At 43.8% G+C, this 8,586-nt stretch overlaps 1 long non-coding RNA gene across 1 annotated transcript; it reads left to right on the top strand.

Annotated features, from left to right (window-relative positions):
* Nucleotides 1-943: 943 nt before the first annotated feature.
* On the top strand, nt 944-8,301 carry LOC143988803 (uncharacterized). The gene is made up of 3 exons (XR_013276917.1): nt 944-1,064; nt 7,432-7,569; nt 7,666-8,301. It is a non-coding gene; the product is annotated as an uncharacterized LOC143988803 (long non-coding RNA).
* Nucleotides 8,302-8,586: the final 285 nt, after the last annotated feature.

The following is an 8,586-nucleotide window of genomic DNA, read 5'->3' as shown; positions in this document are numbered from 1 at the left end:
AGGTAGTGAGGAGTGAAATCAAGTTTGCACCCTTAGAAATCCTGAAGGAGGTGATTGGTTTTCGGGGTGCCATACGTGGCTAGGCTCCCAAAAAGTCCCACACATGTGGTATCCCCATACTCAGGAGAAGCAGAAAAAATTATTTTGGGGTGAAATGACACATATAACCATGGCATGTGTGAGCAATATATCATTTAGTGACAACTTTTTGTAAAAAAATTTTTTTTGTCATTATTCAATCACTTGGGACAAAAAAAAATATTCAATGGGCTCAACGTGCCTCTCAGCAATTTTCTTGGGGTGTCTACTTTCCAAAATGGGGTCATTTGGGGGAGTTTTGTACTGCCCTGCCATTTTAGCACCTCAGGAAATGAGAGTCATATATTTAAAAGCTGTGTAAATTCCAGAAAATGTACTCTAGTTTGTAGACGATATAACTTTTGCGCAAACCAATAAATATACGCTTATTGAAATTATTTTTTTTTTTAGTAAAGACATTTGGCTGAATACATTTTGGCCTAAATGTATGACTAAAATTGAGTTTATTGGATTTTTCTTATAACAAAAAGTAGAAAATATCTTTTTTTTTTCTAAATTGACGGTCTTTTTCCGTTTATATCGCAAAAAGTAAAAATCGCAGAGGCAATCAAATACCATCAATAGGAAGCTCTATTTGTGGGGAAAAAAGGACACAAATTTTGTTTGGGTACAGCATTGCATGACCGCGCAATTACCAGTTACAGCAGTGCAGTGCGAAATTGTAAAAAGACCTCTGGTTCTTAGGCTGACAATTGGTCCGGGGCTTAAGTGGTTAAACAGACTTCCTGGGTCGCGTTGAGCTTACTCCACCCTTTTCCTGCTGTGACAGGAAGTTTTAGCCTGAGAGTGAGGCTTGGAGCACACCGAGTCCTCCCCTTGATGCTTAAATTGTTTGGACTCTGGCAAAATGGTGCCCGCTGCACCAGGGGTAGACCAGGAGATCCGAGCTGCTGAGCAGTGTGCAATGGCGGGGGACTGAAACACACAGTTTTGGGGGTGACCTGTGAGAATCTCTGAGGCAGCAGGTTAGTGCAGCCCTCGCCTGCATTCCATTTGACTATTTTTAGTCAAAGAAAAAAAACAAACGTTTCGCTGTGGGAGAAACGCAATCGATACTGTGGGACAACGGACAAGGTGAGGTGAGAAAATTTCTTACTTCCCGGTGCCCAAGCTAGCCACCACCACCTTTTGTGGAATCCCCTACTGCTAGGCAAAATTTCTATCCCACTAGCCACTGCACTACACATTCCCAGGGAGTGCTCCTACTGGGGGGGTGTTAAGAAAGAAAGGCCTCCTGATAAAGATTTGATCGATGAGGTGTTTCCTGTGGGAGGAGGGGCCATGATCTCTCGGGTGCTGTCCTGGAAGATGTTTTGGGAAAAGGTGTTTTTAGCCAAGTTAAAGATACAAAAAATTCAAAAGGCAATGAAGATGTTACAGAACAGTCAACCATGATCAATAAGAGGGGCAATGTCCATACTGGAACTACTGACCTCTGCAATCCCAGCAATCCAATCGGCGGATTACATTTTCGGCCTCTACAGATTTTGTATTCTGAAGACCATCAAGGGGATCATGGGCAAGACTCGCTAGACACACAAGTGCATATACCAACACAAGTGAAGGTCTTTATGGTGGTGGAGAAGATCGGAGAACTTAATCGAGGAACAGATGTGGATCCTACCAATAACCCAAATAGTGATCACTAGCAGCATAGGGTGGGGAGCGCATCTAGGCCCCCGGATAATGGGAGTGTGTAAAAACTAAGATCACTGAATTGGAAGGAATTGAGGGCAGTTCCTCTATCACTCAGGTACTTCTAGAAACAACAGGGGTCACCACGTACAGATCAGGTCTGACAACTCGTCAGTAGTTGCCTACGTGAACAAACAAGGGGGAACAAGGAGCAGAACCTTGTGGTCCCTGGCAGAAAAAATCCTAAACTGGGCAGAACATCCTCTCCCTGTCAGTGGTACATCTAAAAGGAGACCTGAACCAAGTCTCTGATTACCTCAGCAGGAAGAAACTAAAGGAAATTGACTGGTTGTTAAATCAAGGGGTGTTCAGAATGATCACACAAAAATGGGGAACATTTGAACATTTGAAAATAAGTGAACCTATTTGCCTCAAAAGAAAACACAAAAGAGGACGGAATGCTCGGGGTGCACACCCAGGCACAGAAACGGGGGTTCACCAAGTATATGTAAGGGCTCCTGCGCTGTATATGGAAATGGGAAGTATTAATCTAACTAGCTGGGTGCTGCGAACACTTTATGAGTTACACTCTCATATAAATGTAAAATTGGTGATAAAATCCTACGCGTTACGTCACTGTGACTCATCCCAGTTGAAGTCACGGGAAGTGACATAACGTGTAGGATAGCGGAAGTGACGCCTACACCCGAGCACCGCGCTCGTAGTTTGTTTACTGTGCGACTTATCCGTGTTGGTTTGTGAGTAGTTTTAATCCTTTTAATAAAATTGCACATTTTTTAAGCCTACTACACTATAGCGGGTTTTAGATTTATTCTTTGAGCACCTATGCTGGCCTCATCTATGGAGTATGTATATGGACGGTGGTGATGTTATAGGAGTTTGAAGTCCTCTCCTTGATTCCCAGTGTTTTCCCTTAAAGCGGGAGTCCACCGGGACTCCGCGTTTTTTTTTTTAAAGCCAGCAGCTACAAATACTGCAGCTGCTGACTTTTAAATAGTGACACTTACCTGTCCAGCGCGCCCGCGATGTCGGCACCCGAAGCCGATCGCTCGCTCGGCTGCCGGGTCCCGCCGCCATCTTGGGTATGGGAATCAGGAAATGGAGCCTTTCGGCTTCATTTCCCGGTTCCCTACTGCGCATGCGCGAGCTGCGCGGCGCAATCCGGACGGTCCCCGCTGCCTCTGGGAGCTGTGTGTTTCCCAGCAGGCAGCGGGGCACTTGCTGAAGGGGGCGGGCGCTTGCGGAACGGGGGCGTAACGTACGCCCCGTTCCGCAGAGAGCTAGCCCGGAAGTGGGTGCAGTTACCTGGATTATCCAGGTAACTGCACCCCCCTCCCCCCTGAAAGGTGCCGATTGTGGCGCCGGAGGGGGGGGGGGATTCCGATGAGCAGAGGTCCATTTTAGGGTGGACCTCCGCTTTAAAGGGCTATATAGACGCTGTATACCTTACAGCAGTGAGGTAATTGCTTGGTGTGCCTAGGGAACACGTGGACATCACCGAAGTGGAGATTGTTTTTTTGCACTGTGAATGCACAACTTCACTTACCCACCATTGGACTAATTTATCTATTTTCTAAATTAATATTTTTGCTATTAGCAATACTACATGCACCTCAGCACTTTAGTTTGTTTGATCACTGGCTTTACATCACAGCACGAGTGATATTTTGTTGTTTACACATCAATCATTTTGTGGTTTATTGTGCTACCTATATATGATATTTCTATTTATTTAAGACAGATCTACCATGTACCTGAGCACTTTATTTGAAACTTTGTGATAAGATTTCTTTCTTCACACTATCTAAATAAGGTTCACAATTTTGTGGGATATATTTTTTCTCCCCATATTTTCTTTATTGTATTTAGGGGTTTACCAAGTGTTATACCTTCCCCCGAACCAATGCCTCTAGCAGCAATGCTATGAAAATTCGGAACATTGAATACCTCACTGATTCTTATTGCACCACACTGGCCCAGGAGAACACGGTTCTCTATTCAAAAAGAACTTGCTGTAGAACCCCCATGGATTCTACCAATTCGAGGATCTCCTATCCCAGGGTCCAGTGTAGAGAGGTGAAACCTCGCTCCTTGACTTCAGAGGAGCAGTTGCTGAAAGTTAGGCGCTTCTCAAACCGCTTGATCAATACACTTCTGAAAAGCAGAAAGATAGAAGCTTGTACCATTTATAGAAAAGTGTGGAAACAGTTCAAGACTTTGTATACAGAAAGTGCCTTTGAGGAGCAGAGCTCAGTGGCAGTTCTAGTTCTGCAGCACGGAGCAGGCAAGGGCTTAAAAAGCCAAGTATCAGCACTTTCAGTGTATCAGGAAAAGAAACTAGCTTCCAACCCATGAATAGTTTGTTTTTTTAAGGCTCTGAGCAGCCAGCGACCAGTGCAAAAAACACCTTTTCCTAAATGGGACCTGTCTCTGGTACTACATACCCTAACAAGGGACCCATTTGAACCACAAGAAAATTGTTCAATCAAATTACTGTCACTTAAAGCAGTTTTTTTTTGGTGGCTGTCACTACAGCCAGGAGGATTTGTGAGAAAGAGCTTCTATCAATCAGACCTTTTTTTTCAGGTTTTCCCAGATCTTATAGTGTTTAAAATAGATCCAGCTTTTTTACCCAAGGTAGCCTCAAAATTGCATAGAGGCCAAGATATTTTGCCGTCCTTTTGTACAAATCCTTCCAAAGAATAGGAAGTAAAGTTTCACATCTTAGCCCCCGTACACACGGTCGGAGAATCCGTCGGAATGTGTCCTATCGGACCGTGTTGTCGGATAATCCGACTGTGTGTGGTATGCATCAGACTGATTCCGTCTGAATATCCGTCGAACCAAATTTTCCAACATGTTGGAAATATTTTCCAACAAACTGGTCCGATCGGACATACTCCTATCATGTGTAGCCTACTCCGACGGACAAGGTGCCACGCATGCTCACATTCAAATTCCGACACGGAAGCGCTCGTTCAGGTAAAACTACTGCTCGAAAGCGATATAGCACATTCGTCACGCTGCAATGTTAAAAATTCTTTCATCAAGTGCATTCTCTTGTTCTTTACAATGCTACAAGAACGAACTTCTTTTGATGCTCATAGTCACACACACTTCTCCCGAACGTTTTTCATTACTCTTTTTTAACCATTTCAGCAATACAATTTTAGTTTGCGTCACATCTACACAATTTTAGATTTGGTTTATTCTTTTTTGGATGTTTTTTTTTTGGATTCCCTAAAAATCTCCTTTAAAGACAGTTTGCTCATTTCTCCTTTTTTTTTTTTTTGGTGTGTAAACTTACCACAACAACATTATTTTATTTTTGATATTTTGTTTTTCTTTTTTAATCTACAGGAGGTTGTTTAGTGTTGTTACCCCTTGTTATTTATTTCACTTTGTTTTTTTTAAATGTACCTGCCTGCTCACAAATAAACTGGCCTTTTGGAAGGAAAACACATACACAAGTATTTCTTCAAACAAAAAAATACCTTTATTTCGGTGTCAGTAACAGATAAAGAGGGAGGCAGCAATGTTGAAACTGGGGAGATTCGTGAAGCCTTTGGCCCCCAGGGCACACATCAGCTATTTAAACGCAAAAATTGGTGGCCTGAGGAATACATGTCTGAGGGAGAGAAGTCTGGTCCTGAAGTCCATGAAACCCGGAACAGCAGCAGATCACATCTATGTTCCCAGGCTGTGGTACTACAACAGGCTGCATCTTCTGGCAGACCAGACTGAACCCAGGTCATCACACTCTGGTCTTGCTTCCACGCTTCCTTCCAGGCTGTGGCTGTGGTGCTGGAGGTGTGGCAGAAGGAGGAGGAGGAGCAGGGGCATGGGCCAAACCACACAAGTGTGTTTCTGGTGTCATTTGGCCCAAAAGACCCTTGTTGAGGGTGTGGAGAATAACCTCCTCACACAAGATCTGTTGCCCCTGCTCCATTTTATCAAGCTTGCACGCAACCATGGCGGCAAAGGACTCTTGGTAGGTGGGTTTTGCTTGGAGTGCCGCAGAAGCCTCACCAATCAGCCTCAGGGTCGACTCCTCAACATTCTCCCCCTTTCTTGCCCTTTTGCGTGGAAGGCGGAGGGGAGGGACCTGGCATTCAGTGAGGCTCCTTTGGCTGCCCACCGCCTGGCTGCCGCTTACTCCGCCTCCTCCTGGCTGCCACTTTCCACAGCCACCTCCTGGCTGCTGCATTCCACACCCTCCTGGTCCTGGCTGAGTTCTTCCTGTGTATGAAAAAGGGACATAGTTTGATTTTTTGGTTCATCAAACACACACAATTTTCACATCAACACTGTTGCAAATTGTTAACCAATAGAAAAGACTGTCATTCTGAGCCCAGCATTTTTCTTTCTTGTCCCAAAGGTTTTGGCCACTACTGTCTATTGATATGTGAAACACTTTCTAAAATCAGCAATTAGTGAGCAAAAATCAAGTTAACATCATTCATTTTGACTCCACAAATATGTACAACAATACTATACCTGGCTCAAGCTGGGCTCCCACAGTTCTTCCTGAGTGGAAGGCCCAGGTTGGGCGTCGGAAGACTCATCGGGTGTGGAATGGAGCATAGGATAAGAGTAGAGAGGGATTCCCTGACATCAGCCTGGTCTGCCAGAAAATGCATCCTGTCATAATACCACAGGGTGGGGACATAAACGTCATCTGCTGAAGCTCCAGATTGCACGGACTTCAGCACCTTGGTCCTCTCCCTCATATATGTACTCCTGAGGCTACCAATTTTCTTTTTTAAATATTTGACGTCTGCCCTGGGGACCACCGGTATCACAAACTTAACCAGTTTCTCCATTGCTGCCTGCCTCTTTTGTCTGTTACTATATAGTGGGTGTGTTGCTTGCCACAGGATGGGCATGTCTCTGTATTTATCGATGAACAGAGGAAGGAAGCTATGGTCATTGAAGCCGTCCATAATGTCTGCAAGACACAACACAAGACAAACCCTAATGTCAGTCTAAACTCCACTAATGCAGGCCTCAATCTAGAAGCAGTGTAGCCTAGTGATGTACCAAGTTCAAAATTTTACCTTTGTTTGCACGTTCGTCGCGTCAGCTTCTCCCTCTGTTCACCGATCGTATGGACGACACACGCATGTTGCGTTTTATATACAATGCGCATGCGTGAAACTCCGCCCGCTCCTGATGTTCTTTCCTATTATTGTTTACCCCCATCCCCCCCCCTCCCTCCTCCTCTCCCTTTCCTCTATCCCCTCACCCCCCCACAAGAGACAAGTACTTCCCAGCCCCCATAGGGGGGTTCAAACGCATTCAAGTACGTGCGGACTCACTCCTCTGCTATGTTCCCCATAAGATTCTTCCCTTCCTCAGAATTCATAAAAGAGTTCCAAGATCTCCAAGTTTCATCATATTGATCCTTTCTATCTTGGGCAGAGAGAATTAAGTCCTCTATGGCACCTACGTTTCTTACTCTATTTAGCCACATTGCAATTGAAGGTGGTCTGGGGTCTTTCCATCTGAGTGCAATGCCTACCTTAGCTGCATTAACTAGATGGCATATCACCGATTTCCTATATGTTTGTAAAGGTATTTCTGTACAGTGAAGCAAAAAAAAGGCCGGATCTTTCATTTCATATTGTTAATTTTGCCCTCTGTGTGCTAATTCTTTATTTTTTTCCATTCTCATAGGGGAGAGAAGACTCTGCAAGTATGAGGACACCAGGGACCACACCCCTCCCAAAGAAGGCCAACTTCCAAAAGCAGAAACAGAGGAGCAGGAGGAGGAAGGAGAGATCGTGGAGGTTGGGCAAACTGTCACCACAACAGGTGAGTGTCGGAGAACACAGCTTCCGGTAAGCTCATCAATGTATGTCACCATATTTTTATTAAATGGTGTGTTTTTTTTTTTGCTTTGTTTTGTAGGTGATGTGGAAGAAGATTCACGTTTTACCAGTGAAAGTGCCCAGATCCAGATTGGGGAGATAATGGGGTGCAATCGGGATTTGGAAAATATCCTGCAAAACATCAATGATGTTAAAAATAAAATGAAGAACATCATTGATGTTTTGGGGAGAGTGTGAAACACCAAAAACTAGATAGGGTTTTATTTTTGCTATTTTAAAAACAAAATGTATTTCTCGAAATTACAAATTTGGAAGATGCACAGAGTGTGTAAACATGCGTTATCTCCCTTCATGGGGGATCAATGTACGTGTTTTGTGTAAAGTGTCTGAGATGAAGGGGTTGCAGCCCCAAAGCATGTACATTGATCCCCCATGATGGGAGATAGCACATGTTGACACACTGTGTTCATCTTCCAAATTTGTTTTTTTCAGGGGTGACACCCCATGTGATGAAGGCAATATCAGCCCAGTTTGTACATACTCATATCTGATATTGTCTTCACTTTTCAAACTTGAACTTTGTAAGTTCCTGTGTTCTGTATTTTACAGTTTGATACATGCCTGTTTACCCAAAAACACCAAGTAAACCAAATTTTGATTAAACTCTGTTTTTGAAACACACAATTTCTTGGTTTGTTGTAAAAACCTTTTCAAAACGCACACGTGAATGTGCTTGGATTAAAAAGTTGAATTATCAGCAATGTGTGGATTCCTTTTTCATTGCACCAAAAATGTATTTGGAGTAAAATTTAAGTTTATGCTGAGAAGGAGTGTGATTTACTAAAGGGAACTCCACTTTGCACTCCAAGTGCAGTTTCATGTGTACTTTTGCAGTGCACTTGTAGTGCATAGTGGATGTGCCTTTAGTAAAAAATACCCACAGTGAGGTGTAAATGTTGACAATCATGCCATTTTCCTGCCATGGTGCAGAAAATGAGCA

This window comes from Lithobates pipiens, unplaced genomic scaffold (genome assembly GCF_037356315.1).
Source record: "Lithobates pipiens isolate NorthernLeopardFrog02 unplaced genomic scaffold, aLitPip1_a1.2 Scaffold_1, whole genome shotgun sequence".
NCBI classification, from domain to species: Eukaryota; Metazoa; Chordata; class Amphibia; order Anura; family Ranidae; genus Lithobates; species Lithobates pipiens.
Note: the sequence above shows the minus strand (reverse complement) of the source record. Positions and strands in the feature narration are given on the sequence as shown.